Source organism: Oncorhynchus kisutch, linkage group LG21, assembly GCF_002021735.2.
Source record: "Oncorhynchus kisutch isolate 150728-3 linkage group LG21, Okis_V2, whole genome shotgun sequence".
NCBI lineage: Eukaryota > Metazoa > Chordata > Actinopteri > Salmoniformes > Salmonidae > Oncorhynchus > Oncorhynchus kisutch.
This window is the reverse complement of record NC_034194.2, coordinates 33,946,219-33,973,800: the sequence shown is the minus strand read 5'-3', so window position 1 is coordinate 33,973,800 and position 27,582 is coordinate 33,946,219. Positions and strand designations below refer to the sequence as shown.

Genomic DNA, 27,582 nt, shown 5'->3' with positions numbered 1-27,582 from the left:
TGTAAAAAAAGATCCACTGTATTACTGCCTTGTGCTTCTTCCCTTTTGAACGATTTGTGACGCCCTTTACATTCCCCTCCCCCATAGCCTTTGTTTGTTTCCCCCTTCTCTTCTTCCCTGCCATGACTTTCTGTCATCTGTCACCCCTGCCATCAGCTTATTTTCACTCACTCTGTAGCTATGGCAACCTCGTAGGTCCATCAGACTGTCTGGGTACAAAAAAATGGCTCATGTTTGAGTGTCCTGAGAGGAATTGAAATAGTCATGCATGTTTTTATTTGTTGTTTTGCTGCAAATAAGGGGCAGATTGCGTTGACAAATTGTTTAGTGGGCTTGGTACCATCTTTCTGTGACTGATTTTTTAAAACTTTTTATCTCTCCCCAGGTCCAGTAAAACCATGAACCTCTGCTCAAAATGTTTTGCTGGTAAGCCTTCCCATATGTGTGGACAATGGGTTTGTGTTATATGGCAGAGCTCTGTGTGTACCTGAGACATCAGGAGGGGGTGTGCAGATTTCTGCCTCGTGTGATGTCTCACTTTCGATTAGCCAACTTAGTTCGTTAGACATATTTTGTAGAAGTAAAGTGTTTCCCCTTATGGTATAACAATCCCTATGAAATATTCCATAGGCATGCTGTAAAAAACAAACATATTAGGCTATTTTCAGAATCCAGAAAGGGCCAAAAACCTATTTCCAGATGGACTTCTTACTGGCATAATGGTGATCTCTCAAGAATGAGTAAGATGGGTGTCTGGGAAAATATTCACCCAGGTCTAATATCATGCATGCCTGTATGTCAGGGTGTTGACTCTCAAGCCTGCTGTGGTAAATGATTGCAGCTCTAAAATTGAGATTGTGACTGAAGTTTTGTGACTGGCTTCTGTAGTCCTTTTTGGGAGGCGTGGAAGAGAAAGTATGCTGGAACTCTGGCAGTGTCCATGGAAACGAGTGAGCTCGGTGAAGACTGTACCTAAAGGGGCAGCATTGCTTAGAATAGATTTGATACACAAGAGCACAGCGACAGCAGAAATGAGTTCTAAGGAGGATTAAGATATGACCCAGCTGCTTTTTGAGCTTGTGCTGTTATGGTATGGGGAGTTGATGGATAGACTCTGGTAGCCTAAAATACGGTCATTCTGAGCCATTCCATCTGAGTTTATGATTGGCGTCTTGGGGGTGGTGATGCATGCCCCCACGTGTATGTTTGTGCCAAATCAAATGTTTTGTCGCGTGCTGAATACAACCGGTTTAGACCTTAATGTGAAATGCTTACTTACAAGCCTTTAACTAACAATGAAGTTCAAGAAATAAAGCTAAGAAAATATTTACTAAATAAACTAAAGTAAAACAATTTAATAAAATCTAGAAGTTAACACATTAACATTACTTAACAAATACGAGGCTATATACAAGGGGTACAGGTTAGTCGAGGTAATTTGTCAAGTGACTGCATAGATAATAAACGAGTAGCTGTAGTGTATAAAAGGAGGGGGTTGCCATTTTGATTAATTGATCAGCAGTCTTATGGCTTCAGGGTAGAAGCTGTCAAGGAGCCTTTTGGTCCTAGACTTGGCGCTCTGGTAGCGCTTGCTGAGCAGTCTGACTTGGGTGACTGGACTCTTGGACAATTACTTTGGGCCTTCCTCTTACACTGCCTAGTATATAGATCCTGGATGGCAGGAAGCTTGGCCCCAGTGATGTTCTGAGCTGTACGCACTACCCTCTGGCGCGCCTTACGGTCAGATGCCGAGCAGTTGCCATACCGGGGGGGGGGGGGGTGGTGGTGTACCCTCTTCATGACAGTCTTGGTGTGTTTGGACCATGATAGTTTGTTGGTGATGTGGACACCAAGGAACTTTAAGCTCTCAAACCCGTTCCACTTCATCCCCGTCGATGTTAATGGGGACCTGTTCGGCCCTTTTCCTATAGTCCACGATCATCTCCTTTGTCTTGCTCACATTGAGGGAGAGGTTGTTGTCCTGGCACCACCCTGCCAGGTCTCTGACCTCCCTATAGGCTGTCTCATCGTTGTCAGTAATCAGGCCTACCACTTGTCGTCAGCAAACTTTATGGTGTTGGAGTTGTGCTTGGCCATGTAGTTGTGGGTGAACAAGGGAGTACAGGAGGGGTCTAAGCACACACCCCTGAGTGGCCCCAGTATTGAGGATCAGCATGGCAGGTGTTGTTGCCTACCCTTACCACCTGGGGGGCAGCCAATCAGGAAGTCCAGGATTCAGTTGCAGTGGGAGGTGTTTAGTCCCAGGGTCCTTAGCTTGGTGATGCGCTTCGTGGGCACTATGGTGTTGAACGCTGAGCTGTAGTCAATGAACAGTATTCTCACATAGGAGTTCCTTTTGTCCCGGTGGGAAAGGGCAGTGTGGAGTGCGATTGTGTCATCTGTATGCGAATTGGAGTGGGTCTAGGGTTTCCAGCATGATGGTGTTGATGTATTGAAGCAGCTGGTCTGACAAGAGCTGAGGTATGTGGTGCTTGGGGCTCTAAAAAGCATTATATTTAATCTCTTTCAGATATCGAGAAGAAGCAGACAGATGAGGACTGTGCCCCAAAACCCAGCTCGAGCACTGGGAGTACCCAATCGGCTGTCTTCAATAGCGAGATGAGTAGTAGCAGCAGCAAAAGTAGCCAATCCCTATTGTCGTCGCCACTCACTAACTCCGAGCAGCCATCTGCATCAACCGAAGACCCTGTCCCCATGTTATCTAATACACAGGACGGTAAGATGAAGGGTCCACAACTTGGTTTTGAGATGTTGCACTTTCTGGAACCTTTGAATGAATTACTATAGCTGAGTTCACTTTCAGTCATTCAATCTGACCTGGGTTCAAATACTATTTATGGTATTTCAATACTTTCACATCCATTTTGAAGGAAGTATTTTTTTTTTTTTTTTTTTTTTTTAATTTAATACAAGTAGTTGAATATTTGGAAATTTATTAGGAAATACTTAAGTGTATTTTTAAATACTCAGATTTGAACCTAGGTCTGTTTGGTCCTAGGGATATTTGGAAACAATTATTTGGAGAACGTTTTGAATAGTATTTTATATAAACTTATTTAAATACTTAAATTGAGGAGACTGAGACACACACACACCCACCCTTCAAACCCCCTATGCCCTTTTTGAAATCTTTCAAAGTCACAGATCTCTTCTAGCCATGCTAGCCAAGATAATGGTCAACTGACCATTTGTATGCATGACACCACCTTGCATCCTACTGCTGGCTTGGGTGTTATGAGGTGGGTGTCAATGTAAATAGTCTGGGTGGCCATTTGATTTATTGTTCAGCAGGCTTGTGGGTAGAAGTTGTTAAGGAGCCTTTTGGACCTAGACCTGGTTCTCCGGTACCGCTTGCGGTGCAGTAGCAGAGAACAGTCTGACTTGGATGATTGGATTCTTTGGCAATTACTTTGGGCCTTCCTCTGACACTGCCTAGTATATAGGTCCTAGATGGCAGGAAGCACAGTGATATACCGCTCCGTTCGTACTACCCTCTGTAGCGCCCTACGGTCGATGCCAAGCAGTTTCCCTCCTTTTCCTGTAGACCACGATCAGCTTCTTTGTCTTGTTCGCATTGAGGGAGAGGTTGTTGTCCTGGCACCACACTGCTAGGTCTCTGACCTCCCTATATGCTCTCGTCGGTGATCAGGCCTACCACTGTTGGGTCGTCAGGTCTTGCTCTCATGGGGAGAGCGTGATCAGTCGTCCAGAACATGTGCTCAGAACATTGTGCTCTCATGCATGCTTCAGTGTTGCTTGCCTTGAAGCGAGCATAAAAGGAATTTAGCTCGTCTGGTATGCTCGTGTCACTGGGCAGCTCGCTGCCGGGTTTCACTTGGTAGTCCGTAATAGTTTGCTAGCCCAGGCACATCTGACGAGAGCCGGTGTAGTAGGATTCAATCTTAGTCCTGTATTGACACTGCCTGCTTGATGGTTCTTCTGAGGGCATAGCGGGATTTCTTTTAAGCATCCGGATTAGTGTCCCACTCCTTGAAAGCGGCAGCTCTAGCCTTTCGCCCATTGCAGATGTTGCTTGTAATCCATGACTTCTGGTTGGAATATGTACGTACTAGAGGTCGGCCGATAATTGGGTCCGATTTCAAGTTTTCATAACAATCAGTAATCTGCATTTTTAGACACAGATTGTGGCCGATTACATTGCACACCACGAGGAGACTGACTACCTGTTATGCGAGTGCAGCAAGAAGCCAAGGTATGTTGCTAGCTAGCATTAAACCTATCTTGTAAAAAAACAAAAACACTATCAATCTTAACATAATCACCAGTTAACTACACATGGTTGATATTACTAGTTTATCTAGCTTGTCCTGTGCTGCATATAATCAATGTGGTGCCTGTTAATTTCTCATCGAATTACAGCCTACTTCGCCAAACGGGTGAGGATTTAACAAGCACATTCGTGAAAAAACCCACTGTCGTTGCACTAATGTGTACCTAACCATAAACATCAGTGCCTTTCTTCAAAATCAATACACTAGTATATATTTTTTACCGCTAACATGAATTTCTTTTAACTAGGGAAATTGTGTCACTTCTCTTGCCTTCTGTGCAAGCAGAGTCGGGGTATATGCAGCAGTTTGGGCCGCCTGGCTTGTTGCGAACTGTGAAGATAATTTCCTAACAAAGACCATACATAATTATGACATAACATTGAAGGTTGTGCAATGTAACAGCAATATTTATACTTAGGGATGGCACCCGTTAGATAAAATACGGAACTGTTCCGTATTTCACTGAAAGAATAAACGTTTTGTTTTAGAAATGATAGTTTCTGGATTTGACCATATTAATGACCTAAGGCTCGTATTTCTGTTTATTATAATTAAGTCCATGATTTGATAGAGCAGTCTGACTGAGCGATGGTAGGCAGCAGCAGGCTCGTAAGCATTCATTCAAACAGCACTTTCGTGCACTGGTGTAACCGATGTCAAATGGCTAGCTAGTTAGTGGGGTGCGTGCTAATAGCGTTGCACTCGCTCTGAGACCTTGAAGTAGTTGTTCCTCTTGCTCTGCAAGGCTTTTGTGGAGCGATGGGTACAGATGCTTCGAGGGTGACTATCGATGTGTCCCAGGTTCGAGCCCAGGTAGGGGCGATGAGAGGGACGGAAGCTATACTGTTACACTGGCAATACTAAAGTGCCTATAAGAACATCCAATAGTCTAAGGTATATGAAATACAAATGGTATAGAGAAAAATAGTCCTATAATAACTACAACCTAAAACTTCTATCCTGGGAATATTGAAGACTCATGTTAAAAGGAACCACCAGCTTTCATATGTTCTGAGCAAGGAACTTAAACGTTAGCTTTTTTACATGTCACATATTGTACTTTTACTTTCTTCTCCAACACTTTGTTTTTGCATTATTTAAAACAAATTTAACATGTTCCATTATTGATGTATTACATTAAGTTAAAATAACTTCATTCAGTATTGTTGTAATTGTCATTATTACAATTAAATAAAAATCCACCTTCAATTAAATTTTTTAATCGGTATCTGCTTTTTCTGGTCCTCCAATAATCGTTATCGGCATTGAAAAGTCAGTCGGTCGACCTCTAGTACGTACAGTCACTGTGGGGACGATGTCATTGATGAAGCCGGTGACAGGTGGTATACTCCTGAGTGGTGCAGCGGTCTAAGGCACTGCATCTCAGTGCTGGAGGCATTCACTACAGACCCTGGTTCGATTCCAGGCTTTATCGCAGCTGGCTGTGATTGGGAGTCCCATAGGGCAGTGCACAATTGGCCCAGGGTTAGGGTTTGGCTGGGGTAGGCTGTCATTGTAAATAAGAATTTGTTCTTAAGTGACTTGCCTAGTTAAATAAAATTAATGCCATTGAAAGAGTGTTAACCCGGGTGTCCTGGCTAAATTCCCAATTTAGCCCTCATACCATCATGGCCACCTAATCATCCCCAGCTTCCGATTGACTCCTTCGCCCCCTCTCCCGGTAGCTATTCCCCAGGTTATTGCTGTAAATGAAAATATGTTCTGTCAACTCATCTGGTAAAATAAAAACAATTAAGAAATTAGCATCCCAAAATTAACTCTGTAACCACACGTGTGGAACCACCTGCTTTCAATGTACACTTAGTGTACAAAACATTAGGAACACCCTCCTAATATTGAGTTTGCCCTCAGAACAACCTCAATTTGTTGGACATGGACTACAAGGTGTGGAAAGAGTTCCACAGGGATGCTGGCCCATGTTGACTCCAATGCTTCCCACAGTTAAGTTGGCTGGATGTCCTTTAGGTGGTGGACCATTCTTGATACACACTGTTAAGGGTGGAAACCTCCACCCAGCGGCTTTGCAGTTCTTGACACAAACCAGTGCACCTGGCACCTACCATACCCAGTCCAAAGGCACTTAAACATTTTGTCTTGTCCGTTCACCCTCTGAATGGCACACAAACAATCCATGTCTCTGCTTAAAAATCTTTCTTTAACCGGTCTCCTCTCCATCTACATTGCTTGACGTAGACTTAACATGTGACTTCAATAAGGGATCATAGCTTTCACCCGGTGTCTGTCATGGAAAGAGCCTGTGTTCTTAATGTTTTGTACACTCAGTGTATATACACTGTATGTATTTCATGATCTGTGTTGGCAGAGGTCTGTAAGGTTGGACTGACAGCTTGCTTCTATTTCTGCCTCTGGAGGAGTGGTTCTGTGTGTGTGTCTTACTCTGCTGGCAATGCATGCACTCAGCCTGGCCTAGATAGGACGCATAGTGGGGCAACACAGTTGCACTGACAATCTTAAGATCTGCTTGCTTCTCCCAGGATTTCACTTAAGGTTCCCAGTTTTAAACCAACTGCAGTATCTTGTTTTGTTACCTTCATGTTAATGTAAGGGTATGTTGATATAAACAGACTTGGCATGTCAGGATTTTTATATGAATTTTGCAATTACTTGAGCTTATCTTATTACATAACATTGCCACAAGGTCTTTAATTCAAGATTGTTTTGTCTTCAAAGCTGTATCTAATTCCCCTTTTTCTTGGTCTAGGTGACACATCTGGGCTCTTGATCAATGAGGAATGTTTCCTGTCTTACACTTTTTTTTTTTCTCTCTCTCTCCACAGAACTATTATCATGCACAGAAACAGCCCAAGGTACCCTCTGTACGCCCAAAAAACGTCCTTGCGAATCAGGTACAGCCTTGCTCCTGCTCAGTGTTTGTGCAAAACTGTACGTTGGACTCTGACACCGTGTAACCTTCTGTTCTTTCAGCTTCAGGGCTGGAGAGCGAGGCGTCACCGGAGAAACGGGCACGGGGGGACTCTGAGGAGGGGGAGGCGGTTAGCGAGGAGCCTAGCCCAGGACCCAAGCAGAAAAACCGCCGGCGCTGCTATCGCTGCCAAACCAAACTGGAGCTGGTACAGCAGGAACTGGGCTCCTGTCGCTGCGGTAAGTACTGCATGGGAACGACACAAACCCATCTGCCCTTAGTTTTCATGTCTCCTAACTGCGACTTCAGTCATTTTAACATTGTTCTCCTTCTGTCTTTCTTCCTCTCCTAGGCTACGTGTTCTGCATGCTGCACCGTCTACCTGAGCAGCACGACTGCCTGTTCGACCACCTGGGGCGTGGGCGCGAGGAGGCCGTCCTCAAGATGGTGAAGCTGGACCGCAAGGTGGGCCGCTCGTGCCAGCGCATTGGAGAAGAGTGCTCCTGAGTTGCTCCCATTGACCGCCCGTCTCCACACTAGGCACTTCAAGAGGGTGAAAGGAGCGAGGGAGGGAGTGGGGGAAGGGAGAGCGAGCATGGTTGAAATAGACTCACAATTTGCCCCACCATTCTGGATCTTAGTATTGTTGATCCACTCCTGTTAGTCTTGACAGTTTGGACTCTGACTTGGACACTGTCACCACGGCAACCTCTGGAGCCACACTGTCACCACGGCAACCTCTGGAGCCACACTGTCACTATCGCATGTTCGTTTTCACAGCCTTAACTCGCCCAGTCTTCAGATTCAACAAGGACCCTGTAAAGAAAGAACGGTCAGATTATTTATTTTAGCACACAGCAGCGCCACCATAGCGCAACACTCTTTCCCCTCTGCTTCACCGATCACAAAAGAAGACTGTCTGCAACAGTACTTCCTATATGAAACTGACCTCTCTCTCCTTACCGGCTCCTTAGTTGTCTTTGTCAGCAGGTTTTCACTATGTCAATGGTCACTAAGGAACGGAACATAGACCTGTCTGTCCCTAGACCACTCCTCAGGTTGTAGGAGGGTGGGATATCGACCTTTAACTCCCCCACCTTATTTTCTCTTTTCCTTGCCCAATGGCTCTGCATGGCATTGGATTGAATTGGCTTGTGTGTTGAGTGAGGACATTGTTCCCCAGATCCTGGGTCAGTTGTGGCCGTGTTTGTTCCTATGAGTCTCTGCCAGAGTGGTTTGAATCCAAACCAGACCACTAACCTTTGTACTGCAGCCAACCTCCTCCTCCGCTCCTCTTTTGGATCAGTCTGAACAAATGGACTGGAGACACACAAGCAGAAGCTCTTCTCTGCCTGCTGCCCTTTGAATGAGTGATGCTGTTCCTGCTCTTTGTTTTGTAATGCACTCTACTCCCTCTTCTGTACATACAAAATCCCTGACTCCTTGGACTATTGAACCATGGCTCTGTTCATATGGCCATAATAGAATACCACTTAGAATGCATGCCTGATACGTTGGTTCATTCTAAGTAGTATACTGCTAGTCTGTTCCATATTTTCTCCTACTACCCTAGTCACACTACTTGACTGTGCTGGTCCCAATGCTCATCTCATTCTTCACTCCATCCCCCTCTCCTCTGCTTCCTTCGACTCTCACTGGTCCCCTTCTGGTGCGAGGGATGATTTGAAGGATGGAGGGAGTGATGTTTAGTGGTCAACAACAAAAAAGGAGCGTACCGTTGTGGCTGGTTTTATTTTGATATTTTGCGACCTGTTCTCGCGAGTGCTAATGGAAGAAATATCTTTCTGTATCTTAAAAGAAATTGTATTTAACCATATGGTTTTTATTGACTTACACACTAGCATAGCGCTGCATATTTAGTTAAATGTATTAAAAAAAACTAACTTTTTTTCTTTTTCTCATTGTATTTGGCCTTTTTTGCTGAGGATGATTAAACTGGATTAGAGAAGCGGGTCGTCTGTGTGATCTTTAAAGTTGAAGTGTATAATGGCCGACTTTATAAGGAGTCCATCAAACAACGAAGTGCAAACCTTATTGTCAATGTCCGTAATGGGGGGGGAAAAGCTCAAATTGACACTTTACATGCAACTTGTGAAAAGGAACAATAAATATCATACAATTGCGTCTGTGCCCATACCCTTCTGATTTGTGTTGATAACTTAATCTAGCCCTTGTTTTGAGGATTGCCCAAAACCTTTCCCTGTATTAATGTCCTTTATTGTCCTTCACTTCTCTGCTCAAAAGGTGACGTTGAACACCTGCTCGCTGACAATCTCATTCCAAGATCATGGGCATTAGTTTCCCAATACATCTCAGGTGCTGAAACAGTGCCCAAACCCCATCTTGCTTAATGAAACACAGCAATTAAAATGTGCTCCTTGTTCAAATTAATTTAACTTAGGATCTGAATGTCAGTGTGATCTGTCACTATTTCAGTGTAAAGACTAAGATTGTTACTCTGTACATAACAAGGTCAAGTTATGTATTTCAACAGCATACTGTATGCACACAAACACAGATATTTTTCATACGTAAAGGAAGAAAAATAAGCCTATTCGCACTACTGTATGGAATAGATAAAGAACCTGTCAAAACAGTCACATTGTTTTCGAAATGGAGTAATTTCTGTTTTGGTCTGGCCACAGATAATCAACATCACAGCCGGTATTCTCCTTGGTCCGGGGGGGAGGGAGGGAGGAGAGAGAATATCTTCTGGCAAGGATTCAGCTGGAATGTCACCACAGGCGGCTTCCATTGCCTAGAGAAGGGCCATATGTTCATGGGGTTTGCGATCATACCACCATGCTGAAAACGCAATGGGGTTGAGAAATGGAGAATTGTAAACCTGGTATGGTCATGGAAACCGTTGCGAGCCTGATGGAAACTCACATTGTCCCAAATTAAAACATACATTTGCTGCTCAGGGTCACCTGACCGTCTGAAAAATATGAATGTAAGGTGTTCAGGAAATGACACTGGCAGTGTTGTATGATCCAAAGGGTGTCATGGCAGTGGAGGACTCCATTGTGGCTCATAACTGCGCATATGGTATCATTTCCCCCACGCTGACCAATGATGTTCCTACCTCTCCTACTAGTCTTTGCTAAATTAATCTATGAATAGGAGTTCTTGGGGGGTGGGACTTGCATCCAACTTCATGATTCTCTGAAATGAGAGTAAATACTGTATAGTAAATTTCACTGGCAACATTGAGTCTGTTTCAAAAGTGTAATACTAGTACATTACTTGTATTTGTACCGTTTTATCCTTTCAAATGTGACTCAGTAGATTTGCCTCATGATGATGTTTAAGAATGCAGGCTATGGTTGATAAGCTCACTCTGAAAACGCTGCTGTCTTACAATCATCCGTTGCTGGATTTCCCACATTATGGCATTTTCAACTACCATTTGAACAATGGCAGCCACCTATTAGTTTTTAAATATGTGGTTGTCTTTCAGTTCTCCAAAAACAAAAAATAGCATACATTACAGTAACAGTATACAAGATTAACATGCTAAAGTAGTATAGCTCCTAATTTCATACATACAGTAATACATTAAATGTGTTTGCCCTTACAGTATGTATTAGAATCTACTTTATTTACTGTGTTTTATGTTGTACTACTGTAAAGTAGTATAGGTGCAATATCTGCAGTACATACAGTTGAAGTCGAACGTTTACATACACTTAGGTTGGAATCGTTATTCAACCACTCCACACATTTCTTGTTAACAAACTATAGTTTTGGCAAGTCGGTTAGGACATTACTTTGTGCATGACAAGTAATTTTTCCAACTATTTTTCCAACTATCACAATTCCAGTGGGTCACAAGTTTACTTACACTAAGTTGACTGTGGAATTTTTCAAGCTGTTTAAAAGGCACAAACTGGTGTCATGGCTTTAGAAGTTTCTGATAGGCTAATTGACATTGAGTCAATTGCCGGTGTACCTGTGGATGTATTTCAAGGCCTACCTTCAAACTCAGTGCCTCTTTGCTTGACATCATGGGAAAATCAAATGAAATCAGCCAAGACCTCAGAAAAAAAATTGTAGACCTCCACAAGTCTGGTTCATCCTTGGGAGCCATTTCCAAACACCTGAAGGTACCACGTTCATCTGAACAAACAGTAGTACGCAAGTATAAAAACCATGGGACCATGCAGCTGTCATACCGCTCAGGAAGGAGACTCGTTCTGTCTCCTAGAAATAAACGTATTTTGGTGCAAAAAGTGCAAATCAATCCCAGAACAGCAGCAAAGGACCTCGTGAAGATGCTGGAGGAAAACAGGTACAAACGTATCTATATCCACAGTAAAATGAGCCCTATGTCGACATAACCTGAAAGGCCACTCAGCAAGGAAGAAGCCACTGTTCCAAAACCGCCATTAAAAAAAGCCAGACTACGGTTTGAAACTGCACATGGGGACAAAGATAATACTTTTTGGAGAAATGTCCTCTGGTCTAATGCAACAAAAATAGAACTGTTTGGCCATAATGACCATCTTTATGTTTGGAGGAAAAGGGGGATGCTTTGTTGCACCCCCATGTTGTGGGGGTGCTTTGCTGCAGGAGGGACTGGTGCACTTCACAAAATAGATGGCATCATGAGGGTGGAAAATTGTGGAAATATTGAAGCATCGTCTCAAGACATCAGTCAGGAAGTAAAAGCTTGGTTCCAAATGGACAATGACCCCAAGCATACTTCCAAAGTTGTAGCAAAATGGCTTAAAGACAACAAAGCCAAGGTATTGGAGTGGCCATCAGAAGGCCCTGACCTCAATACCATAGAACATTTGTGGGCAGAACTGAAAAAGTGTGTGCGAGCAAGGAGGCCTACAAAACTGACTCAGTTACACCAGCTCTGTCAGGAGGAATGGGCCAAAATTCACCCGACTTGTGGGAAGCTTGTGGAAGGCTACCGAAACATTTGACCCAAGTTAAACAATTTAAAGGCAATGCTACCAAATACTAATTGAGTGTATGGAAACTTCTGACCGACTAGGAATGTGATGAAATAAATAAAAGTTGAAATAAATCACTAATCACTATTATTCTGACATTTCACATTCTTAAAATAAAGTGGTGATCCTAACTGACCTAAAACAGGGACATTTTACTGGGATTATATGACAGAAATTGTGAAAAACTGAGTTTAAATGTATTTGGTTAAGGTGTATAAACTTCCGACTTTAACTGTGCCTATTCTCATTTTGGAACGTCCAGATGATGGATGCTACGGTGAAGCGGCTCAGATTGGGCAGCACTCTCTGCCTCTCTCAAGGTCAAACCATTGTCATGACGTTGGCCTGGGGGTAGGTTTATGACAGTCATAAATACCTCTTCCCCCCCTTTTCCTCTCTCTACCCTACTGATGTTACATTTGCAAACCCTTTGGTTAACAGAGATTCTGGGAACATCAGAAGGTGGGGGGAAATGAACTATATTCTGGTAATCCGACCAATTGAACATATGCGGTGGTACTTAATGAATATGATGTCAGTTCGGTTGTCATCTGAGACATTCTCATCAATGATAAGCTGACAAACTTTACAGTGGAAAGTCTACACATCAGAGTTATCGGATTCACATGGAATTGTTGTTCAATTTAAAAATGTTTGAATATTAAATTATTTGTGATGGGATAAAATGTGAGATTTGGGTTTTCATAAGGTAGGGATATGCTCAATCAGTGTATGATTCAAAGGGTGTCATGGCAGTGGAGGACTCCATTGTGGCTCATAACTGGCAATAAAACTTTTCAAACATGCCCTCCTCTCCCTTCCTATATAAAGCCTTGACGACAATGTAACCTCCTGTTCCGAGGATGTGAGGACGACGGTCCGATGTCAGAATGGTTCAGATAATAACTACAGAACGAAGCCAACATCAGCGTGAGCTTTGGTTGTGAATGGTAATTTGCAAATAAATTCATAAAAAATCTTACAATGTGATTTTCTGGATTTTTTTTTTCATTTTGTCTGTCATAGTTGAAGTGTACCTATGATGAAAATTACAGGCCTCTCATCTTTTTAAGTGGGAGAACTAAATACTTTTTTTGCCCCACTGTATCTACAGTACCAATGTTTGTTTTGCTTCACAGTCCCCGCTGTTCCATAAGGTGTTTTTTTTAAATCTAATTTTACTGCTTGCGTCAGTTACTTGATGTGGAATAGAGTTCCATGTAGTCATGGCTCTATGTAGTACTGTGTTTCTCCTATAGTCTGTTCTGGACTTGGGGACTCTGAAGAGACCTCTTGTGGCATGTCTTGTGGGGTGTGCATGTGTGTCCGAGCTGTGTGCCAGTAGTTTAGACAGACCTGTCATAAATAAAAGTGGTGATGAAGTCAATCTCTCCTCCACTTTCAGCCAGGCGAGATTGACATGCATATTATTAATATTAGCTCCCTGTGTACATCCAAGGGCCAGCCGTGCTGCCCTGTTCTGAGCCAATTGCAAAGTCCTTCGTTGTGGCACCTGACCACACAACTGAACAGTAGTCAAGGTGCAACAAACCCAGGGCCTGTAGGACCTGCCTTGTTGATAGTTGTTAAGAAGGCAGAGCATCGCTTTATTATAGACTTCTCCCCATCTTAGCTACTACTGTATCAAATCAATATGTTTTGACCATGACAGTTTACAATCTAGTGTTACTCCAAGCAGTTTAGTCATCTCAACTTGCTCATGTCCACATTATTTATTACAAGATTTAGTTGAGGTTTAGGATTTAGTGAGTATTTTGTTCCAAATACAGTGCTTTTAGTTTTAGAAATATTTAGGGCTAACTTATTTCTTGCCACCCACTCTGAAACTAACTACAGCTCTTTTTTGAGTGTTGCAGTCATTTCAGTTGCTGTAGTAGCATTGAGCCATCCGCATGCATAGAAACTCTAGCTTTACTCAGTCAGTGGCATGCTTTTTTCAATTTTTACTAACGACATGGGGCCTAAACAGCTACCCTGGGGAATCCTGATTCTAACTGGATTATATTTGATAGGCTTCCATTAAAGAACACCGTCTGTGTTCTGTTAGACAAGTACAGTTGAAGTCGGAAGTTTACATACACCTTAGCCAAATACATTTAAACTCAGTTTCTCACATTTCCCGACATTTAATCCTAGTAAAAAATTCCCTGTTTTAGGATCACCACTTTATTTTAAGAATCTGAAATGTCAGAATAATAGTAGAGAGAATTATTTATTTTAGCTTTTATTTCTTTCATCACATTCCCAGTGGGTCAGAAGTTTACATACACTCAATATGTATTTGGTAGCATTGCCTTTAAATTGTTTAACTTGGGTCACACATTGGTGTAACTGAGTCAGGTTTGTAGGCCTCCTTGCTCACACACGCTTTTCAGTTCTGCCTACACATTTTCTATAGGATTGAGGTCAGGCTTTGTGATGGCCACTCCAATACCTTGACTTTGTTGTCCTTAAGCAATTTTGCCACAACTTTGGAAGCATGCTTGGGGGGGGGTCATTGTCCATTTGAAAGACCCATTTGCAACCAAGATTTAACTTCCTGACTGATGTCTTGAGATGTTGCTTCAATATATCCATATAATTTTCCATCTCATGATGCCATCTATTTTGTGAAGTGCACCAGTCCCTTCTGCAAAAAAGCACCCCCACAACATGATGCTACCACCCCCGTGCTTCACGGTTGGGGTAGTGTTCTTTGTCTTACAAGCCTCCCCCCTTTTTCCTCCAAACATAACAATGGTCATTATGGCCAAGCAGTTCTATTTTTGTTTCATCAGACCAGAGGACCTTCCTCCAAAAAGTACACGCTTTGTCCCCATGTGCAGTTGCAAACCGTAGTCTGGCTTTTTATGGCAGTTTTGGAGCAGTAGCTTTTTCCTTGCTGAGTGGCCGATCAGGTTTTGTCGATATAGGGCTCATTTTACTGTGGAAAAATATACTTTTGTACCTGTTTCCTCCAGCATCTTCACAGGGTCCTTTGCTGTTGTTCTGGGATTGATTTGCACTTTTCGTACCAAAGTACGTTCATCCCGAGGAGACAGAACGTGTCTCCTTCTTGAGCAGTATGACAGCTGTGTGGTCCCATGGTGTTTATACTTGCGTACTATTGTTTGTACAGATGAACGTGGTACCTACTTCTGACCCACTGGAATTGTGATACAGCGAATTAAGTGAAATAATCTGTCTGTAAACAACTGTTGGAAAAATTACTTGTGTCATGCACAAAGTAGATGTCCTAACCGACTTGCCAAAACTATCGTTTGTTAACAAGAAATTTGTGGAGTGGTTGAAAAACGAGTTTTAATGACTCCAACCTAAGTGTATGTAAACTTTCGACTTCAACTGTAACTCTTTTATCCACATTATCAAATCAAAGTTGTATCCGGCGCACGTGACAAATAAAGAGTTGTGGACCTTACAGTGAAATGCTTACTTACAGGCTCTAACCAAGTGCAAAAAAGTTGTTAGGTAAGTAAAGAAATAAAACAACAGTAAAAAGACAGGCTATATAAAGTAGTGAGGCTACATACAGACACCGGTTAGTCAGGCTGATTGAGGTAGTATGTGGGGGGGGGGCAGCACAATGCAAATAGTCCGGGTAGCTATTTGATTACCTGTTCAGGAGTCTTATGGCTTGGGGGTAAAAACTGTTGAGAAGCCTTTTTGTCCTAGACTTGGCACTCCGGTACCGCTTGCCATGCGATAGTAGAGAGAACAGTCTGACTGGGGTGTCTGGGATCTTCAACAATTTTTAGGGCCTTCCTCTGACACCGCCTGGTGTAGAGGTCCTGGATGGCCGGCAGCTTAGCCCCAATGATGTACTGGGGCGTACGCACTACCCTCTGTAGTGCCTTGCGGTCAGAGGCCGAGCAATTGCCGTACCAGGCAGTGATGCAACCAGTCATGCTCTCAATGTTGCAGTTGTAGAACCTTTTGAGGATCTCAGGACCCATGCCAAATCTTTTTAGTTTCCTGAGGGGGAATAGGCTTTGTCGTGCCCTCTTCACGACTGTCTTGGTGTGTTTGGACTGTTCTAGTTTGTTGTTGATTTGGACACCAAGGAACTTGAAGCTCTCAACCTGCTCCACTATCCGTCGATGAGAATGGGGGAGTGCTCGGTCCTCCTTTTCCTGTAGTTCACAATCTTCTCCTTAGTCTTGGTTACGTTGAGGGATAGGTTGTTATTCTGGCACCACCCGGCCAGGTCTCTGACCTCCTCCCTATAAGCTGTCTCATCGTTGTCGGTGATCAGGCCTACCACTGTTGTGTCGTCTGCAAACTTAATGATGGTGTTGGAGTCGTGCCTGGCCATGCAGTCTTGGGTGAACAGGGAGTACAGGAAGGGACTGAGCATGCACAATGATTAGCATTCTCACATAATTGTTCCTTTTGTCCAGGTGGGAAAGGGCAGTGTGGAGTGCAATAGAGATTGTGTAAAGGGGGTGTAAAGCCATAACACATTTTTTCCAGCAGCAGACTATGATCAATAATGTCAAAAGCTGCACTGAAGTCTAACAAGACAGCCCCCACAATAATTTTATCAGCCAAGTGCTATGCTTGTTGAGTGTCCTTCCCTATAAGCATGCTGAAATTCAGTTGTCAATTTGTTTACTGTAAAATAGAATTGTATCTGCTCAACAACAAAAAAATCCAGAAGTTTACTGAGGGTTGGTAACAGGCTGATTGGTCAGCTATTTGAGCCAGCTTTACTATTCCTGGGTAGCAGAATGACTTTAACTTCCCCCCAGGCCTGAGGGCACACACACTCTAGTAGGCTTAAATTGAATATGTGGCAAATAGGAGTGGCAATATCGTCTCCTATTATCCTCAGTAGTTTTCCATCTAGATTGTCAGAACCTGGTGGCTTGTCATTGTTGATAGGCAATTTTTTCACCTCTTCCACACTGACTTTACGGAATTCAAAAGTACAATTCTTGTCTTTCATAATTTGGTCCAATATACTTGGATGTGTAGTGTCAGTGTTTGTTGCCGGCATGTCATCCCTAAGTTTGCTTATCTTGCCAATGAAAAATTAATTAAATTAGTTTGCAATATCAGTGGGCTTTGTGATGAATGAGCCATCTGATTCAATGAAGGAGCCGAGTTGGCTTTGTATGTGCCGCATTTTTTTTATACTATCATTCTTTACATAATTTGTTTCATAGTGTAGTTTATTTAGTTTAGTCACATGATTTCTTAAATTTGCAGTACACTTGCCAATTAGTTGGGCTGCCAGACCTTTTGCCTCATCCCTCGCAACCATACAATTTTTCAATTCCTCATCAATCCAAGGGGATTTAACAGTTTATACAGTAACTTTCTTAATGTGTGGGTGCTTATTACTAACTGGAATAAATAGTTTCATAAATGCGTCAAGTGCAGCACCTGGTTGCTCCTCATTACACACCACAGACCAGCAAATATTATTTACATCAACAACATATGAATCACTACAAAACTTCTTGTGTGACCTCTTATTCACTATATTAGTCCCAGCCTTTGGAACTTTGGTTTTCCTAGATATGGATATTATATTGTGATCACTACATCCTATGGATTTGGATTCTGCTTTTAAAGCAAATATCTGCAGCGTTAGTAAAAATGTGATCAATACATGTTTGATCATTTATTTCCTGTGCTGTTTGTAACTACCCTGGTAGGTTGACTGACAACCTGATCCAGGTTCACCCTCCTGACTCTCCCTCCTCTGTTCTCATCCTCCTAGATCTATCTGCTGCCTTCAACACCTGGAACCATCAGATCCTCCTCTCCACCTTCTCAGGGCTGACGTCTCAGGCTCTGCACACTCTTGGATTGCATCCTACCTAGTAGGCCGCTCCTACCAGTTGACATGGAGAGGATCTGTGTCTGCACCACCTACTCTCACTACTGGTGTCCCCCAGGGTTCAGTTCTAGGCCCTCTCCTCTAAATACACCAAGTCACTCTGCTCTGTCATATCCTCACATGGTCTCTACTATCATTGCTATGGGGTTTTAGGCTGGGTTTCTGTACAGCACTTTGAGATATCAACTGATGTACGAAGGGCTATATAAATACATTTGATTTGATTGCTATGACCTCTCCATCCTGGTTGACAACTCCAGTGTCGCCCTCCAAAAGTGCAAAGAACCTTGGTGTGACCCTGAACAACACCCTGACGTTCTCTGCAAACATCAAAGCAGTGACCCGCTCCTGCGGGTTTATGCTCTACAACATCCGTAGATTACCTCACAGGAAATGTTGCAGGTCCTAAATCAGGCACTTGTCCTCCCCCGCCTGGACTACTGCAACTCACGGTTGGCTTGTGCCATCAAACCTCTGCAACTTATCCAGAATGCTGCAATTCACCTGGTTTCAACCTTCCCAAGTTCTCTCATGTCACCCCGCTCCACCACACACTCCACCGGCTTCCAGTCAAAGCTCGCATCCACTACAAGACCATGGTGCTTACCTACGGAACAGCAACAGGATCTGCTCCTCCCTACCTTCAGGCTATACTCAAATCCTACACCCCAACACTCCGTTTTGCCACCTCAGGTCTCTTGGCACCCCAATAGTGGAACCAGTTTCCCCCTGAAGCTAGGACAGCAGGGTCCCTGCCCATCTTCCTAAAACATCTGAAACCTCTTCAAACCATATCTTAAATAATCCTCCTACTCACCTTGACCCCCCCTGAAGAACTAATAATAACAACAACAACTTAACACTTGCATGTGACCCCCCCCCCCCCCTGCTATGACTGTGGCATGTGGTTGTTCCACCTAGCTATCTTAAGATTAACTGGAAGTCACTCTGGATACGAATTTCTGCTAAATGACTGAAATGTTTAAATATATATATATTTTAAAAAACATACAAAAGTACAGTGCATTCAGAAAGTTTTTCCCCCCTCATCAATATACACACACACACACAATACCCCTTAATGACAAAGCAAAAAACTGTTACTTTTGTATTTTTGCTAATGTATTAAAAATAATCAACTGAAATATCACATCTACCTAAGTATTCAAACCTTTTACTCAGTACTTTGTTGAGTCACCTTTGGCAGGGATTACAGCCTCGAGTCTTCTTGGGTTTGAAACTATAAGCTTGGTACACCTGTATTTGGGGAGTTTCTCCCATTCTTTTCTGCAGATCCTCTCAAACGCTGTCAGATTGGATGGGGAGTGTTGCTGCACAGCTTTTTTCAGGTCTCTCCAGAAATGTTAGACCGGGTTCAAGTCCAGGCTCTGGCTGGGCCACTCAAGGACATTGAAACTTGTCCCGAAGCCACTCCTGCGTTGTCTTGGCTGTGTGCATAGTGTCGTTGTCCTGTTGGAAGGTGAACCTTCACCCCAGGCTGAGGTCCTGAGCACTCTGGAGCAGGTTTTTGTCAAGGATCTCTGTACTTTGCTCCATTCATATTTCCCTCGATCCTGACTGGTCTCCCTGTCCCTGTCGCTGAAAAACATCCCCACAGCATGTTGCTGCCACCACCATGCTTTACCATAGTGATGGCACCAGGTTTCCTCCAGACGTGACATTTGGCATTTAGGCCAAAGAGTTCGATCTTGTTTTCATCAGACCAGAGAATCTTGTTTCTCTTTGTCTGTCCTTTAGGTGCCATTTGGTAAACTCCAAGAGGCTGTCATGTGCCTTTTACTGAGGAGTGGCTTTCGTCTGGCCACTCTACCATAATGGCCTGAATGGTGGAGTGCTGCCGAGATGGTTGTCCTTCAGGAAGGTTATTCCATTCCCAAAGAGCAATTTGGGTTCTTGGTCACCTCCCTAACCAAGGCCCTTGTCACCCAATTGCTCAGTTTGGCCTGGCAGCCAGCTTTAGGAATAGTCTTGGTGGTTCCAAACTTATAAACATTTAAAAGGGTCGAGGCAACTGTGTTCTTGGGGATCTTCAATGCTGCAGACATTTTTTGGCACGCTTCCCAATATCTGTGCATCGACACAAACGTGTCTCAGAGCTCTACAGACAAATCCTTCCACCTCATGGCTTGGTTTTTGCTCTGACATGCACAGTCAACTGTGGGACCTTATATAGACAGGCATGTGCATTTCCAAATCATGTCCAATCAATTTAATTTACCACAGGCGGACTCCAAGTTGAAGAAACATCTCAAGGATGATCAATAGAAACAGGACGCACTTGAGTTCAATAGTTTTCGCTTTGTCATTATGGGTTATTGTGTGTAGATAGTTTTTTCCCCCTCAATCATTTTAGAATAAGTCTAATGTAAGAAAATGTGGAAAAAGTGGAGGGGTCTGAATACTTTCCGAATGCACTGTATGTGGACACCCCTTCAAATTTGTGGATTCTGCTAATTCAGCCACACCGTTGCTGACAGGTGTATAAAATCGAGCACACAGCCATGCAATCTCCATAGACAAACATTGGCAGTAGAATGGCCTTACTGAAGAGCTCAGTGACTCAACGTGGCACCATCAACGGATGCCACTTTTCCAACAAGTCAGGTTGTCAAATTTCTGCCTTGCTACTGCCCCGGTCAACTGTAAGTGCTGTTATTGTGAAGTGGAAACGTCTAGGAGCAACAACGGCTCAGCTGCGAAGTGTTAGGCCCCACAACCTCACAGAATGGGACCGCCGAGTGCTGAAGCGCAGAGCGTAAAAATCGTCTGTGCTTGGTTGCAACACTCACTACTGAGTTCCAACTACCTCTGGAAGCAATGTTAGCACAAGAACTGTTCGTCGAGAGTGTCCTTAAATGGGTTTCCATGGCCGAGCAGCCGCACGCAAGCCTAAGATCACCATGCACAATGCCAAGCATCGGCTGGAGTGTTGTAAAGCTCACCGCCATTGGACTCTGGAGCAGTGATGAATCACACTTCACCATCTGGCAGTCCAACGGACTAATCTGGGTTTGGCGGATGCCAGGAGAATGCTACCTGCCCCAATGCATAGTGCCAACTGTAAATTTTGGTGGAGGAGGAATATTGGTCTGGGGCTGTTTTTCATGCTTTGGACTAGGACCCTTAGTTCTGGTGAAGGGAAATCTTAACGCTACAGCATACAATGACATTGTAGCAGATTCTGTGCTTCCAACTTTGCGGCAACAGTTTGGGTAAGGCCCTTTGTTTCAGCATGACAATGCCCCGTGGACAAAGTGAGGTCCATACAGAAATTGTTTGTCAAGATCGGTGTGGAAGAACTTGACTAGGCTGCACAAGAGCCCTGACCTCAACCCCATCTTACTACACCTTTTGGATGAATTGGAATGCAGACTGCGAGCTAGGCCAAATCGCCCAACATCAGTGCCTGACCTCACTAATGTTCTTGTGGCTGAATGGAAGCAAGTCCCCGCAGCAATGTTCCAACATCTAGTGGAAAGCCTTCCCAGAAGAGTGGAGGCTGTTATAGCAGCAAAGGGGGGACCAATTCCATATTAATGCCCATGATTTTGGAATGAGATGTTCGACAAGAAAGAAGGTGTCCACATATATTTGGTCATGTAGCGTACCTACTGTAGTAGGAGTAGTAGACTATCACCGGGCTCATCATGGTGAAGTGGAAGGCTCGGCCCGTTGTGCCGGTGAAGCTTGTGGAGATGAGCTCTGAGCGGTTGGTCAGGATGGTGTCACAAGTGGTGCAGGAGAACAGGCATGTTCCACCGATGTGGTCCAGGAAGATCCTTCCCATAGTGGTGTTGTCAGCAGTGACCAACCTTCAGGAAAGGAAAAAAAATAAAATAAAATAAAATAAAATAAAAATGGAAAGTCATGTATGACACTCATTCACACACAGCAGCTGAGGAGAGCAGTGAGGTGGGGATGGCTCATAGGAAGCAAACGAAACAGGGAGCGACCTACCCGAATTTGTCCAATAGAAACTTGTTTTGCAACAGTTTAGGCTAATGATTACAGGCCTGGTTCACATAAGACAATTACTCACAAAGACACATATACAGTGGGGCAAAAAAATATTTAGTCAGCCACCAATTGTGCAAGTCCCCCCCCTTAAAAAGATGAGAGAGGCCTGTAATTTTCATCATAGGTACACTTCAACTATGACAGACAAAATGAGAAGAAAAAAAATCCCGAAAATCACATTGTAGGATTTTTTATGAATTTATTTGCAAATTATGGTGGAAAATAAGTATTTGGTCAATAACAAAGGTTTATCTCAATACTTTGTTATATACCCTTTGTTGGCAATGACAGAGGTCAAATGTTTTCTGCAAGTCTTCACAAGGTTTTCACACATATTTTGGCCCATTCCTCCATGCAGATCTCCTCTAGAGCAGTGACGTTTTGGGGAAGTATAAATACTTAAATAAAAACTTTAAAGTACTATGTAAGTACTTTACATCACTAGAAATTACTCAAGTAAGAGTAAAAAAGTATCCAGTCAGAAAATGAATTAAGTACTAGTTACAAATGTAGTTTGGTCATGTTTTACATCCTATGGTAAATTGTGAGTGACAGCTAACATTTTTTTTACAACTTACTGCAAATGAATAGACATGCATGTATTATTTAAGCCTAACAGCATCATCTTTCAGATGTCCTCAGCACAGGTAGGCTGTACAGTTTAAATTATTCAAAGTTGACTTTATCAATGTGCTCAATTTCATAAAACAGTACTTAAGACATTGGAATAATTTCACAATTTCAATAGCATTAATGAAAATGAATTTCACAATAGAATTTCAATTACTTGTGATGGTGAATGCGTACTAAAAATATTTAAACCAATTGTGATGTTGATTTTTTTTAATTAAGAATTAAATATCCACAAGGATCAGGAAAGTGTTTCAACAGCCAACCAACAATCAATATTGACATTTCACTATCAATCCTGTTACTAGTATGCAAATCAGACAAATTCAGCATGGAATTAAACATCAAGGTAAGAATCATGTAAGTAATAAATAATCAAACCGTGCAGATACTGTATCAATTGCCATAGTTAACTCATCTTTTGTTCTACTACGCTCCCATTGGCTAGCTAGCGTTGTCTCGCTCACAGGTCATCGGCACAGAGACAGTGGTCTTCCAAGGTAAGGATGGAAAGTGTAATTATGCTTATTATTCATAATTTTTCATATTTATTAGCTAATCATTCAGTCGAATACTATGCTACGGCCACTGAATCTGTCTTTGAGCGTTTAAGGGAGATTATGTTATTATATTTTTCAAATATTGAAATACAAGGGCAAATGTTATTAATCAGGGGCTGAAATTTCACACAACGTGATATTCACTTCCGGACTTGGAGCGCTCATAGCATTGTAGATAGCCTATCTGAATAACGGGGCGTGGTTTTGGCTTAACTGTGTTGGGGAAAAAGAAAGACGCACGCTCTCCAAGTCCAGAAGTGAATATCACAAAGCGCTAAATTTCAGTCGGATCCTTAAGATTAAGTAGTCTAGGAGTAGTAGTCAGGAACCCACAGATATGTTTTTTAACTCACTGAATAATGTTCACTCTATCAGTGATATGGAATCTAAACAGTGTGATGAACCCATCAAAGTTGAAGAGATTATAGAGTCTATCAAACATCTAAAGAACAATAAATCACCAGGTGTTGATGGAATTACATCAGCATTTTACAAATTATTTTCTGAACAAGTAGCTCCCTTCCTATTTGAAGTCTTTTTAGAGAGTATTAAAAACAATGTTCTCCCTCCTACAATGAGTCAGGGGTTAATAACACTGATACCTAAGCCTAAAAAAGAAGTGCTGCTCATCGATAACTGGCGTCCAATTTGTCTTCTTAATAATGACTATTAGCCTTACTACTTGCAAAAAGAATTAAAGAAGTTCTGGATGCAATCATTGATGAAACACAGTCTGGCTTCATGAGGAACAGATATATTTCTAACAATGTCAGACTAGTATTAGACGTACTTGACTACTCAGACCTAATAACTGAGGATAGCTTCATATTATTTTTAGATTTTTATAAAGCATTTGACACAGTAGAGCATCAGTTTCTCTTCCACTCCTTTGAGAGACTTGGCTTTGGGGATTTGTTCTGTAAGGCTATTAAGACTCTCTATGCAAATGGTAACAGCTCTATCAAATTGAAATATGGCACCTCACCTAGATTTGAGTTAAAGAGAGGAATTAGGCAAGGTTGTCCTATCTCTCTGTACCTGTTTTTATTAATCACCCAACTTCTTGCAAATTCTTTAAATAATAGTCCTGTACAAGGTATTTCCATAGCTGGTAAAGAAATTATTATAAGCCAGCTGGCTGACGATACTACACCTTTTCTGAATGACGCTAACCGAATTCCCATATCGATCAATGTGATACAATCCTTTTCCAAAGCGTCTGGTCCATATCTTAACATTAATAAATGTGAACTCATAGCTGTCAAATATTGTGTGACACCTTCATATTATGGTATTCCAGTAAAAGAAGAACTTACATATTTAGGCATAACCATTAAAGGATCAGTCTAGAGGTTTACTAAATTTTAACCCTCTTATTAAAAAAACACAGAAGAAACTAAATCAATGGCTACAGAGGGACTTATCTTTAAAAAGGTTGAGTCCTAATAACCAAGGCTGAAGGTATCTCTAGACTAACATATGGTGCTCTATCTTTATATCTTGACTGTAAAATAAGCAAGGAGATAGAAAGTTGAAAAGCATCTGGTCTGTGGAGAAATCGTACCCATTACATTAGGAAAACTGTTGTACTGTTGTACTGAATTTCCTGGATTTTACTACTTTAAATAATACTTTTAAGATCATTTGGATAAAACAATTCCTAAGAAGACCCACTTCTATCTGGAATTTTATTCCTCATCATGTCTTCTCTACTTTTGGTGGCCTTAACTTCATGTTGTTTTGCAATTATAATATTGACAAAGTTCCAGTGAAACTTTCTGCTTTTCATCGGCAGGTTTTCTTGTCATGGTCCTTAATTTATAAACACAATTTTTCTCCACACAGATATTATATATGGAATAAATCGGGATATATTGTATAAAAAATACCTCTCTGTTTTTAGAATATTGGTTCTGAAATAATATCCTATTGGTGAGCCAACTGGTAAATGCAGAGGGTCTTTTACTCAGTTATAAAGAATTCTTATCACTTTACAAGGTCCCTGTATCACCAAGATTTTGCAATTGTTTTAGATGCCATTCCCTCAGGTGTTGCTATGTTATTCAGGAACGTGTCAAGACCTGACCCTCAGAGCCTACCTTCTATTGACCCTGTTGACTCATCAGTAGGAAAGATTTGTTTCTCTTTTGGTCCATTCAACAACAGAGCGATACGATCCTTGTTTCAGCAGGATGTTGTATCTATACCTTATGTCATATTGGAATGGATTTATTGATAATATCTGTTGGAAAGAAATGTGGGTGTTGCCACACACATACCTACTTGTTAACAAAATTAAGGAAGTTTCCTTCAAAATTATTCATAAATATTATCCTGCCAACCACTATATGAAGAAGTTTAAGGAAAACATCAACTCAAATTGCTCCTTTTGTAATGACCACCCAAAAACAGTTTTGCATCTTTTTTGGCATTGTATGCATGTAAGAAAACTGTGGCAAGACATCAGTAGGTTTATAATTGAACACATTTATGAAGATTTTACACTATTGTGGAGAGATGTACTGTTTGGATTCTTTACATAAAATAGAAATAAGCGGAAACATTTTTATGTAATTCATTTCATTATTCTTTTGGCCAAATTTCATATACACAAATGTAAATTTACAAACAGAAAAACACATTTTCGTACCCTACAAAAAGAAATTGAACTGTATTTTAAGACGGTTAAATGCTCTACTAACAAAAAAGCTGTTAGAATTGTAAGTATATGCATGTCCCTTAAGGTCCTTGTGTAATTGTAATGTGATATTGTACCCCCTAGCTAGATTGTCTATTGTTTGTAATCTATGTATGCTTGTGTTCCCTCATGTGATTTATGTATTGATTTGTTGTTAATAAAAAATAAAAATAAAAATTTAAAAAAGTAGTCTAGGTAAATTTAGCTGACCTTCAATTGCGGGAATTCAGAGTTGAGACATTTTACAACTCATTGAAACTCTGAATATAAAAACAAACGTTACCAAACATGATAATAATAGGCAGCTAATTGTTAAATTACACTTTCCATCCTAAAATTGGAACGCCACGCGTAGTCATACCATGCGCTTGCGCCACGCATAGTCATACCATGCGCTTGCGACACGCGTAGTCGAACGCTCCCATTGGATAATGGGTGTGGTTTTGGCTTAACTACGTTAGGAAAAAGAGACTCATTTACGCTCCATTGTAATCATTTTCCGAACCGTTCCTTTCCACTTCATTCTTCCCCCCTCGGTTCTGTCGCTACACGCTGTAAATAAAATAAACAAATATGGCACAAAAAGCTTCCTGAGATTTTTCATTATATAACATGTGCTTACTATCTAGTTTAGCTTCCTTGCCATTTCATTTACAGTCACATCAAAACACAATTTCAACAGCAAAAGTACATCCGAGAAATACTTATTTTACTCTAGAAATATATAATATTAGAAAGGCAGACGGTAATTAAAGGGGGTTTGACGACAACGAGAGCCAACGGATTTGAGATGACGTTCTATTTTAAATACATTTCATTGGTCAAGGGGTTGTGACATGTTCATACAGACACATAGGGGAACCAATTGTATCGATTAATAAAATAAGAACCTCATCATTCAATGTGATTTCCATCTGACAACAATGATATAATATAAATATATTGAACTGAAATTATTTGGTAAAATGTAACGAGTTAAGTTACTTCCTTCAGAAATGACGAGTAAAAGAAAAGTACTAGTACCTCAAATGTATCTAAGTACATGTAATGCATTACTTGTAACGAGTGAATTCTGCAGTCACTGCCACTAATTTATTTCTCAACTATAAATAGTTTAAGATAAGCTAGGAAACACACCACATTTTCTAAAGAAAGTGTATTTCTGTTTCTATTTCTTAAAAACTAGCCGTCCTTGGTGTAACAGTTGGTATAATGGGACAATTCGAAGTACAACGCATTTCTCACCTCTGGACTGTGGTACTTTTTCCGAGCCATATCTCGCGCCGACTCTGCAGTGGCTTAATCTAAACAGGAAGCCTGTTCAACTCCTGTGCAAGCGCATGGTATGAATCTATAATGTGTGATAGCTAACCTTATAATACAAAGCCATCATGTATGTTGATGTCGAAGACACAATGCATACCCACCTTTTCTCACCGTGATTCTGTGATTTTCGAAGTTCTGTGTCTACACGAATGTTAAAACCTGCTTCGTTGTATTTCCCCCTTGTTTTTGTCGTCGACCCTGTCGATGTCGTGTCACCTTTGTTGTTCTTTCACAGCTGTTCCACAGACTGTATCAACATCC

At 41.8% G+C, this 27,582-nt stretch overlaps 1 protein-coding gene and 1 long non-coding RNA gene across 5 annotated transcripts in view; one reads left to right on the top strand and one right to left on the bottom strand.

Moving 5' to 3' along the window:
• The window catches only part of LOC109866346 (BTB/POZ domain-containing protein 9), a 25,680-nt gene extending 16,319 nt beyond the window's left edge, over positions 1 to 9,361 (top strand). For all 3 annotated transcript variants that reach the window (XM_020454986.2, XM_031800082.1, XM_031800083.1), the window contains exons 13-16: positions 386 to 426; positions 2,531 to 2,737; positions 7,133 to 7,457; positions 7,571 to 9,361. The gene's annotated coding sequence lies outside the window, so the exon portion shown is untranslated. The remainder of the gene's footprint in view (positions 1 to 385; positions 427 to 2,530; positions 2,738 to 7,132; positions 7,458 to 7,570) is intronic.
• On the bottom strand, positions 2,889 to 27,582 carry LOC109866349 (uncharacterized). 2 transcript variants are annotated; one of them, XR_002251674.2, is made up of 3 exons: positions 27,423 to 27,582; positions 21,699 to 21,902; positions 2,889 to 8,034 (listed from the first exon to the last, which is right to left on the bottom strand). It is a non-coding gene; the product is annotated as an uncharacterized LOC109866349 (long non-coding RNA). The 2 variants fall into 2 exon arrangements; XR_002251673.2 differs by having other exon boundaries at positions 21,703 to 21,902; positions 27,423 to 27,581.